Here is a 10,163-nt window from a genome sequence, read left to right as displayed (position 1 = left end):
CAGGAATGTGGGTACCTGGTCCAGCCCCCTGGACTAAAATGATAGTTCTGCAGACCTCAAGCTATGAATCCAGTACCTTATAAATAATTACTTAAACTAAGAGAAAGAAGAAGTGAAGGAAAAAAAATCCTGAAGTCTATTATTACAAAAATTACCCAGGAAGGTCCCCACGTTTTTTCACCTGCTAATGCACCGGCAACTTTCTTCCCACCTCACGAATTATATTTACAGTTTCCTTGTGGTTTTTGCCCTGAAGTCAATTTTCACTCCAGCAACTTTTCTTCTGTACTGTGCCTTGGTTCCTTAGGTCATTAACCTCGAGCAAGGAACTTTGTCAAATACTTTGAAAAACGAAGTCCACTCTATTTCCCTTGTCTGTCCTGGTGGCAATACAGCACTTTCAAAGAATTCCAGCAATTTTCTGAGGCGTGACCTGCCTCTCCTGAAACATGCTGGTATCTTTGCAATCTTTCAGCAAGCTGTGCTGTACCAAATGTTCCTCCATTTGATCTTCTTAAATATTTACTCAACTGTTTCCAGTGACTCTCATTCAGTTAACTGGTCTCCAGTAACTTGACAAACTCAGCCAACTTGATGGATTGCTTGTTTGTTTTCCATTAAAAATCTCAAAGTAAACAGTAAAATATATTTTATTCTCACAGTTTACGGTCTCTTCTGATGTAAAAAATTGCTAATAATTCGGTGGCTTTGGGGAAATATGTTTGGTTATGTGGTAGAAACAGTTGGATCTCTTAAAGTACTGTCTGAGAGCTGACTTATTAAATAACCACTGTCCATGTTTACTGTTATGTGCTATGATAATACCATTTTACTCACAAATGCAGTAGAACTCATGTTACCTGTGGAAATGTGGTGGTCATTACAAAATGATAATGTAATTGCTTTCTTAGCAGTAAAATGCTTCAAGGAGTGGAAGCTCAGGAGGAAGAGAAATGGCTTCTGCCAAGTTTTAAAAAGTAAGAGGGTCTGTAATGTTAATCCACTGGATTAACTGCAGATCTGAATGGACGTGGTGGGCAGGGGGAGCCAGGGAATACTTCTGGCCTTTATTTCAGGTGACCAAAGCATCAAATCGGTGTCGGTGCTGCAATGCCCAGGAATTATCCTCCAAAACCAACAAAGTAGGTTTTTAAATATATTTTGGGGCCAGATCCTGAGCTATTTTCTGAAGGTGTCAATCACAGCCTTGCCTCCAGTGCAGGCTCCTTCCCTCTCTCCTGCAGGGGCTGGCCCCTGCCTCACCAGCACACAAGATCATTTCAAGTCGGGAGCGAAGGAAATTTTTAGACAGCTCTGTTCCTCCCCATGTTCCCATCTCTTCAAAGCTAACAGACAGTGAAGGCTCTCCTTTTACTTGAGCATAGGGAAGTTTGAGTGCTCAGATCAGAAAACCCAAGCTTGCTCTCTGCTGTCACTGAGAAGCTTTGAATGGCTGCATTGTGAGGCACTAACCATAATGTCCTAGCTGGTCATTGATCTTTTCAGACACATTCTTCTAACTGGGGCATCCTTGTGGCATGATGAACAGAATAATAATTTAGGAAGAGAGCATACTAAATCATCCAAAGGCAGCTCCTTTGGTCTCCAAGATGGTTAGAGCAGGGCAGAAGTTTTCTGAGAGGAGTAGGTGAGTGAGGGATGCAGCAGCAAAATGTTGTGGAGGAGAGGAAACCCGAGAATCTGAAAATTCCTGCATGGAGGGGGGACAGCACATGTTTGGCATTTCTATTGGTGTTTTTTTGGACAGCAGAGACTGGTGAGGAAGTTAATTTTTTCCTGGTGCTCAGCTTTTCAGCCTTTTCTTTCCCCCTTCTCTTCCCTGTTTCCCCTCCCCTCATGCCATAGCCCTCCCTGGCTTGCAAACTGAGCAGCATTTTTCTCCCAAAGATAAAAAAGATTGAGGTCCATCTCCTTTGCATCCACCCCAGGGGCAAATCTTCTCTTCCTACTGTGCTGCACTGGGTATAATTTCACACCTCAAAGCATTACTCTTGCTGTTTGCCGATAACTAAATACGTTTCTCTGAAGCTTACTTTAATTTACTCCTGAATAAGTACCAGTCATTTTTTTTGTTTGGCTACATTGGTTATCCAAGAGTCATCCCAATAAAACAGATGGCTCAATCAAGTGTGTATAGATTAAGCAGAATGTAAAATTTTGTTGATCAAAATGTTTTTTATTGAAATTTTATTTTTTTTTTTTTTTGTCAGAGACTAGCATTTCAATCAGGCTAATTTTCTTCTCTAAAATGTTACCATTCCTCTATTTAATTTTTCAGAAGCTGGGAATGGGAAAGGGTTTTCTCCTTCACCCACTGGAAATTTAAAGTTTTCATGGATTTTTGAAAGAAAAATTTAAAGGGAAATGTTGATATGAATGGAAAGAAATTTACTTTTTGAAATGCTTCTAGAGAACCAAACTTCTCTCAATTATCTTTTAACATGCTGCAGCTATAAAGAGAATTTGAGATCTCTCATTTTGCAAACAGTGTAGAAATTCTCCTTACACAAACTGGTTTTGCTTAGACTGCCTGTTTTCATATTGATTTTTTTATTTCTTGAAGAATTTAACTCTGTCAATTCACATCAGGTAATATGTATATGGATACAGTAGTATTGCTGATCAGTTTTCTGATGCAAGGCTTTGCTAATGACTGTGGGAGAGATCTCTGCAAGGCAAACACTGCTCCTGGGAGCCTGGGGAAAGGGGAGAAATTGGAGTAAGTATTGTTGTGTGGACATTATAAGTGCACACTCTAGGTCTGCATTGGAGGTTATTGCTATTTTATCTGTGGTTGGAGTGCTTTTTTTTGGTCTCATTCTTGCCTTTCTGTTACAGGTGCTCCATCCATTTACATATCTGAACCCTTTCAATGCACTCACCATCCACTTTTAACAGCCCACCCTGCATTTTAATGATCAAAATCATCTTGTGGTGTGGCCATCAGCCTTCCACCCAAAGGCTTGAAGTGGTGGAGGATCTGAAATTGCCTAGTGATACCAGAAAATGTTGGCTTTATTCACTGGATGCCAAATCTGGCACAAATCTGTCCCTTCTTCTTGGTGGTGACACACATTTGGTTTCAGCTGTGTGCTGTCTTTAAACATTTTGTGTAGGGTTTTTTTTTTTTGTCCTCCACTGATTAGAACTTCTCCATATTCTTACTCTGCTGGGTTATGATTACGACTCCTGTAAAGTCACAGCTGTGCATGGTGGTTTTGCAGCAGGAGTGAAGGCAGGATTCAGAGGTGATATTGCTGCTCTCTATTTCACTCTGTCAAAAGTTATGGATGCATATCAACACTGGGAATGGCACAGTAAGAGAGCTGCTTGCACCTGAAATGCATTGCTGTTTATTGCCTCCTTTCCCATTTCTATGTCCTGCATACCATTTCTTAGGAAGCTCCTCTTCATAATTCCTTCAAGATTTAATTTTGTTTGAGGCAAACAGATATTAAGATGCTTTCCACTCCTGTAGACTCATTTTTGTTCACGATCCATGAAACTTGCATTTGCTCTTCTCTAATAATTCAGCAATTCTTTTGTTCGTCCCAATACTTTTTATTAGTGTCTGATGCTTCCCTGTATCTCTCCCGACATAAATTGTCATTTTCACCTCCTGACATTGGGAAAACTTTCCTGGCGCAGGTAGAAATAGTTAGGAGAGGATGCAAAGTGAGAGGAAGGTTTCAGTTTTCCAGCCCTCTCCTTGCCCAGTGTGTGCAGACCTGATGCACTTTGTTCTCCACAGTGTGTTAGGGTGTCCATTATCAACAATGGAAGCTTGTTAACACAGTAGCACGGAGACTGTCCATTATTCCTCCTGCTCCTTTATAAAGAGGCCATTAAAATAGAGCCAAGCTCCTTTCCCTACAGGTTGAATTTTGAACAAATTTAATTTCTATTTGTTAGGGAAACTTGTGCTGCTGGGGAAAAAAAAAAAAAAAAAAGCCAGATTGACAGTTCTGGAATAGAAAGTCCTTTATTCATCCACAGCGCAGGTAGAGGAAATGGCTGTTTCACTTGTCTTGCCAATTTTTGCTCATCTCTGACCTAGAGGTATCACCTCAAGCTTGGAGTTCACTCTCCACATCTTTCTAATCATTGGGCTCTCTGCTGAGGTAGGTGCCAATTAGCACATGTTATTTTAGTGATGTGGACAGCTGACCATTACAAGAGGACAGAAACCATGAATTTCACTTTGTGCAACGACAGTTCATCATCATGGCCATGTTGGACAAACTCGTGCTGCTGTCCTGAAAGAGTTTGTCTGGGCTTGAGTCACATTGCCAAGACATTCCTGGCATCTCAGCCCCACCAGCTGTGCTGGTTTTCACATGGGAAAAGTCTATGTGTAGTCTGCTGACAGTGAACCAGCTACCACAACCCTGAGCTTTACTTCTGTCCTTTTTCTGTCTAAAGGTGTAAGTCACCTTAGTCAAGCCAGACAGTGAAATATCACTGTCTGCCTAGAGTCTTACAGGAAGAGAGATAACCAGAAATACCCAGGAGTGGCAAAAACACGTTGAAAAACTCAAGTTCATGAGAGATCTCTCTTTAAAAGATCACCCTGTTGTTTCATGCTGGGGAATGGTGATGGTGGGGGTTTTTTTGGCCATCAGACTGGGAGTTACTGACTGTAAAACCAGGTGCTGTTAGTCCCCATAAACCCAACTGAAAGGGAAGAATATCAGGGTCCTGAGCAGGAATGAATGAACTTGAGGTGATCCCTGGCTCGGACCTATTCACTGTTTTTAAGTCTGGGCTGAAGTTAATGCATACAGAAGAATCTACTGTGATTACAGATGTGCCCTGCATGGCTTGTTTGCACAGCAAGAGGCCAAGCAGTCCAAGGAGGCTTTGAAATGTGCTTCTAAGAAAGGGAAGAAGGGGGTGGAGGATGCTGGCACTCTTGGGCAGTGTTACTGACATGCACACAGAGTTGCTCAGTCAAAGGAATTTGCAGCCAAAGGCTCCTCATTGAGACTGGTGGGCAGTGGAAGCCCCACCTTGTTGAAAACTTGAAAACATCCCAGGCTATAAATCTCATTCATTTGCATTTCTTTTCAGAGGATGAGGTGGAGCGTGGAGGATAGCAGTATTGATGAGGATTAAACTAGCAAATGGGATGAGCTTGTGGAATACCTAGTGCTAAGCCAAAGTGCTCTGCTTCTGATACATGTACCAAGTGAGACGAGGAGGTTGCATGTGGCATGGTTCAGTTAATACTGGATTGTTCAATTATTTTCATAAAGATGGACAAAAATCGAATCAGCATCCAAAAAATGAAATATTTTCCTTTCTTTTTGAAAAGAAAAATGAAATTTACATAGGTTGAGGCAGTATTTTGTGTTTCTATTATTTTAAATTGTTTTTAGTTGAGGAGATGTTGTGTCTTGGTTTTGTGGGCTTTTGTTTTTTTCTTTTGTTAAAGTTTAAAAACCCCACCTCTTGAATTTGGAAATCTCCCAACTTCTTATCTGTTTTTATCAGCCACATCCATGACATGACAATGGTGATGTAAAGTGGACTCATGGTAGTGGGTGGGATCCACCATGTGGACGTGGTGTGTCAACCTGACAAGTGTAAGAGACATTGTTTTGTATAAGCTGATTTATTTAGGTCTTTTTTAAACTGCTTTTCAAAAACAATATCAAAAATATCAGACCAGCCTTAAAGGAGAGAGAAAAAAAGAAGTTGTTTGCCTGAATGAAAACAAGCAGGAAAATGTCCTTGAGAACAAGGTGCATTGTTCTCCTGCCTTGAGAAGGCACAAGATACTTGGTCTGAAGCACTGGGGAGAGAAACTGATGTGGAGGAACACACATCTTGATATCTCCACCCTCTTCCTCCCCAGCGCTCCCCCAAAACTGAACAAAGCTGCCTCCCACTCTGTCTGGTGTAAGAACAATGCGTGCGATGATAGAACACAAATCAGGTGAGGTCTCCCTGAGTCAGGGGAGAGATTCCCCACCAAGCTGCCAACAGCTATTCCAGGGATTTGAATGAACCTTCAGAATACAGCTGCAGCCATCACGGAAATCTGGTAGGTCTCCAAGATACATAGATATCGATACAGATACACAGATATGTACATGTATGGATACAGAGAGAGAGGGAGGGAGGGAGGGAGGGAGAGATGCTGCATAGACCTGACAGTCTCCTTTATGCCTGTTGCAAGGTATCAGGAAGGGAAGATTCTCAGAATACTAAAAACAAGTCATGTAAAGATCTCCCCGTCTTCCATTCTTCACTCAAACTTGATGTGCAACCTTTCCAACATCAGCCTTAAGGTAGTAGATTTTGTGTTAGCAGATCTCATCCAAAGCAAGGAGTTTTGAAACCACATGTTCATGAACTGAATCCTCTTTTCTACTCATGCTGGTTATTTTTTTTTTTTCCTGCTAAAATATCTTGCTGTATAAAGACTTTTCTTTTTGGCAGCCACTAAAATCACTTTGTTATGAAGCATCCAGATTTTATCAGACAATTAGCAAGCCAGCTCAGTGTTTGTGTGTGTGCATGTGCGCGTCTGTTTGCATGTGTCCGTGTGGTAATTGATATTCATGATGTATGGCTGGCTGGCTGGAATATCTCACTACCCACACAGAATGATTGCTGGTGAGAAGGCCTTTTCCAGCTCAGTATTAGCATGCTTCATCTGAAATTTGCTTTGCTGACAGGCCTTTTGCTCCCGATTGTGTGCTCCCGATGCAAAATTCATCATTGCGCCTAATTTCAAGCACAACAGTCCTGTAATAATCTCCCGAGGAGATATTTAGTTGTATCTATTTGTGCTGTCTTGGGTGATCATGCAAGTTGCTCGTGTGACAGCAAGACCTGGACACAGAACAAAGGGGAGGCCTGCCAAAGCCACAGACGCGTGCTCCAGTTGTGGTGGTAATAGATGAGGTATGTAAGATGTCTTTTTAGGAATGCTGGGTTCCTGGCCTCTGCAGGTTAAATATTCCCCTCTGCCTCATGTCAGCTGAATTGATGGTTTTGCCACCCAGCAGCCCCAGGAAGATAATAACTGTCAGTCACCAGCAACCTGCACTGCATTTACAGTAACAAATAGGATGCCAGTTTGGGGAGAAGTTGATATTTGTACAAATATGTGGTAAGTGACCACGTATTGCTGCAACAGTTGTTGCCCCTTTATACACCCATGTGTGTCCAGACACCTGGGACAAGAGGGTGTTAAACACACACCGTGCCCAGCTGGTTCTGGGCATTAATAAAAGCATTGTAACAAAGTAATTTCTACACCTGCCTTGATGAAGAATGCGACGTGGATGCAGAATCCCTGCAAAGAAATGCAATATGAGATTTCTTTTTTGCTGGTTCAGCCCTATTAATCTGTTCAGCATGAGCTCAAGTATTTTAATAACAGGCATGGAATATTATGCCTGCTCTGAAATGGCTTGTTTTTAAGCACAACTTGGGCTGTGTTTGTGTTAACCTAGTTGGGGGAAAAAAAAACAGGTTTTAAGCTTATCCTCCTTTTCTTTCCCTAATCACAGCTACAGGGCAAAACATACCAAGGCTCTAATAGGAGAAATAGCATTATCATATGCTAATTTACAGTAATGTTAAGAATAGCACAAAGAACAAGCCGTTGACTGAATGTACATGTTGAAATTCATACTTGTGAATAGACCTGTGGCATGGCTGGTTGCCCTTTTAGGGACAGAATTTGTCTTCCTGAGTAAACTGCATTTCAGGAATTCGTGCTGATATAAGAGTTATTTTATCTGATACAAGAGATTTTTTTTCCTGATTTCACCTGTATTTATTTACTGCTGAATACTACTGCAAGAAAAGGCACTCAGTCTGCAGCCAAAGAGTATCTGCTCTCTATGATCAAGTGCAACCTCTCCATCTCGTACAGGAATAGACACTGACAACTTCCAAACGAGGATCTGTCTGTTCCTCTTCCTCTGGAAACTGCAGGCTACACCAGACAAGTCCAAGGGTGAGAGAAACTGCAAATGGAGAAGAAAAAGGACATCTGAGAGTCTTCACTAAATAATCAGAAGACTGATTGATTTCAGACAAAGACAGGAGTTATATAATGCATTCCTCCTCTGTGAGTAACCATATGCAAAGATTGACATGTTTGTGAGTGTTCCCAAAACTGATCCTGGGCTTACTGTGGCCGTTCCTGCATGAAAAAAACATCAGTCAGAGGGAAAGAGGAAAAAAAAGAGAGAGAGAGAAGAGAAAAAAAGGAAAGAAGTGTGATTGTACTCCTAGGACAACATCCTGAATTTTTCCCTGGTGGACCCTTGCCATTACCATGGCAAAATGCCTGGAAACTGCCGTTCTTTTCCACAAAAAAATGTTTTGAAGGAAGAACAAAAGAAGTTTGAGCTTTTGGCAGATCATTGAAGATCACTGTGTTCAGATCCTCAGCTGGTGTAAATCAAGATAACTACAGCATTGCTACAGTAGTTAAAAACTGACTGACTCTCCCATCCATCATGGCTTGCTGCTATGGGGGAATATTTCTTTACAGCTTAGATAGAGGAAGGAATTGCTTTTACTGCATGGTGCATGTTTTCCTGTTAAGAAAACATTTCTTATCCTTAATTGCTTAAGCTCCCGTGTATATATAAGGTGGTGGTGCCTTCTGTCATGGAGGCATTTGTTGTGTGTGACACCTTGCTTTATTTCTTTGTTTTACTAGTTGAATGACATATTAATCTGCTGTGAAGGTGCATAATAGGATCAGTGGGAATCAGGATGTATGTTTTAAATTAAAAAGAGGTCCTTTCTTTGTCTGATTCACGTTTCTGTATTATATCACAGCATGTGTGGCCAAAGGATATTCCCACTAGGCCAGGATAACCTGACACAGGTCAATAATTAAATAATAATCTGTAAAATTGAAAGGCTTTATGTTTCAGAGTGAAAGGGTGTTTTTGTGGCTAATGGTGGTCAACAGGTAAGCACCCTGAGACCTCCATACATGCAAATACCTCATGATCATTCAGATACAAGGGCTTGCAAATCCATTTTTTACAGTTGCAGAAGGATAAAATCTATAAACCCTCCTTTGCTTATGAGCCAAGGTGCAGTGCATCTGACTAGTGTGCAGCAGTGGTCTTTGTTTTGTTTTGGTTTTTTTTTTTGCCCCTCTATATAGAGAGAAATGTCTTGGGGAAATTAAACTCATCTGAGCTATGTCCGGAATTGCGTGTGCCCACAAGACTTCAATGAGCCTAGAAAATTCCATTATCTGTTCCTACCACCCATTATTTGTCAGCCCAGACTGGATTTGTGATGTTGCTGGTGAGTGAAGCAGGGGAGGCAGGTACAGAGCTCCACGTGCTGAACCAGCAGCAGTGTTCCACCTTCAAGGGATCAGGAAGCAGGCACAGGGGTGGAGAGGCAGTCTCAGAGACAGACCTCACATTCCCTTACACCCCGAATTCACCCAGCTCTCTCCACCCCTTGCAGTGCAAGGGCCCAAGGCTTTCCACAGCATGGAATACTGCAGCAAAATTTATCTTTGAAGGCATTCTGGAAGACAGATTTTCATTTTTATTGAGGAGCATTACTCCTGATCTGCAGCCCAAGCGCTGTATCCTGTTGATACATGTATTCACTTTTTTGTCATTGTTGGTAAAGGGTATTATTTCAGGATCACCTAGCAGCTGATTTGATTAGCTGTGTTATCTTCCAGAGAGCTCTAATGCTGCTTCGTCCCCAGACCAAGGGAATGTGAGGTTACCAGGGTAAGAATCATAGGTAGCAAATAAAATACCATTAAGACTGGGAGAATTTTTGGACACATGTAAGGAATAGCAGCCCTCTGAACTTCCACTTTTCCCCAGGAGTGTCCCAAATGGCATCCTTTTGATAAAAGGAGATAAGGTTAATCCAGTTAATCCAGGACCAATATCTTCTCCCTGAGGAAGCCACAGCTCTGCCTCCAACCCATCCTGTGCCCACACAGCAGCGTCTGACTCGTCCAGTGCTCACCCAAAGGTCACCTCTGTGATGAGTATTGTTGTGAGGAACACTGTGTGGGCCATCCTAAACCTCTTGTGTTGACAGAGAATGCGAAGGCTGGGAGAAATCTCCCTCTCTTTGTGGTTTTAATACATTTGGAATTAAAAAAAAAAATAATTACTTTG

At 41.7% G+C, this 10,163-nt stretch overlaps 1 long non-coding RNA gene across 1 annotated transcript; it reads left to right on the top strand.

Moving 5' to 3' along the window:
- The first annotated feature begins 1,582 nt into the window (after positions 1 to 1,582).
- LOC148219639 (uncharacterized) lies at positions 1,583 to 9,287 on the top strand. Its single transcript, XR_015799435.1, has 3 exons — positions 1,583 to 1,777; positions 6,705 to 6,933; positions 7,913 to 9,287. It is a non-coding gene; the product is annotated as an uncharacterized LOC148219639 (long non-coding RNA).
- The last annotated feature ends 876 nt before the right edge of the window (positions 9,288 to 10,163 follow it).

Source organism: Sturnus vulgaris, chromosome Z (assembly GCF_052056855.1).
Source record: "Sturnus vulgaris isolate bStuVul1 chromosome Z, bStuVul1.hap1, whole genome shotgun sequence".
In the NCBI taxonomy this organism is placed as follows: domain Eukaryota; kingdom Metazoa; phylum Chordata; class Aves; order Passeriformes; family Sturnidae; genus Sturnus; species Sturnus vulgaris.
Note: the sequence above shows the minus strand (reverse complement) of the source record. Positions and strands in the feature narration are given on the sequence as shown.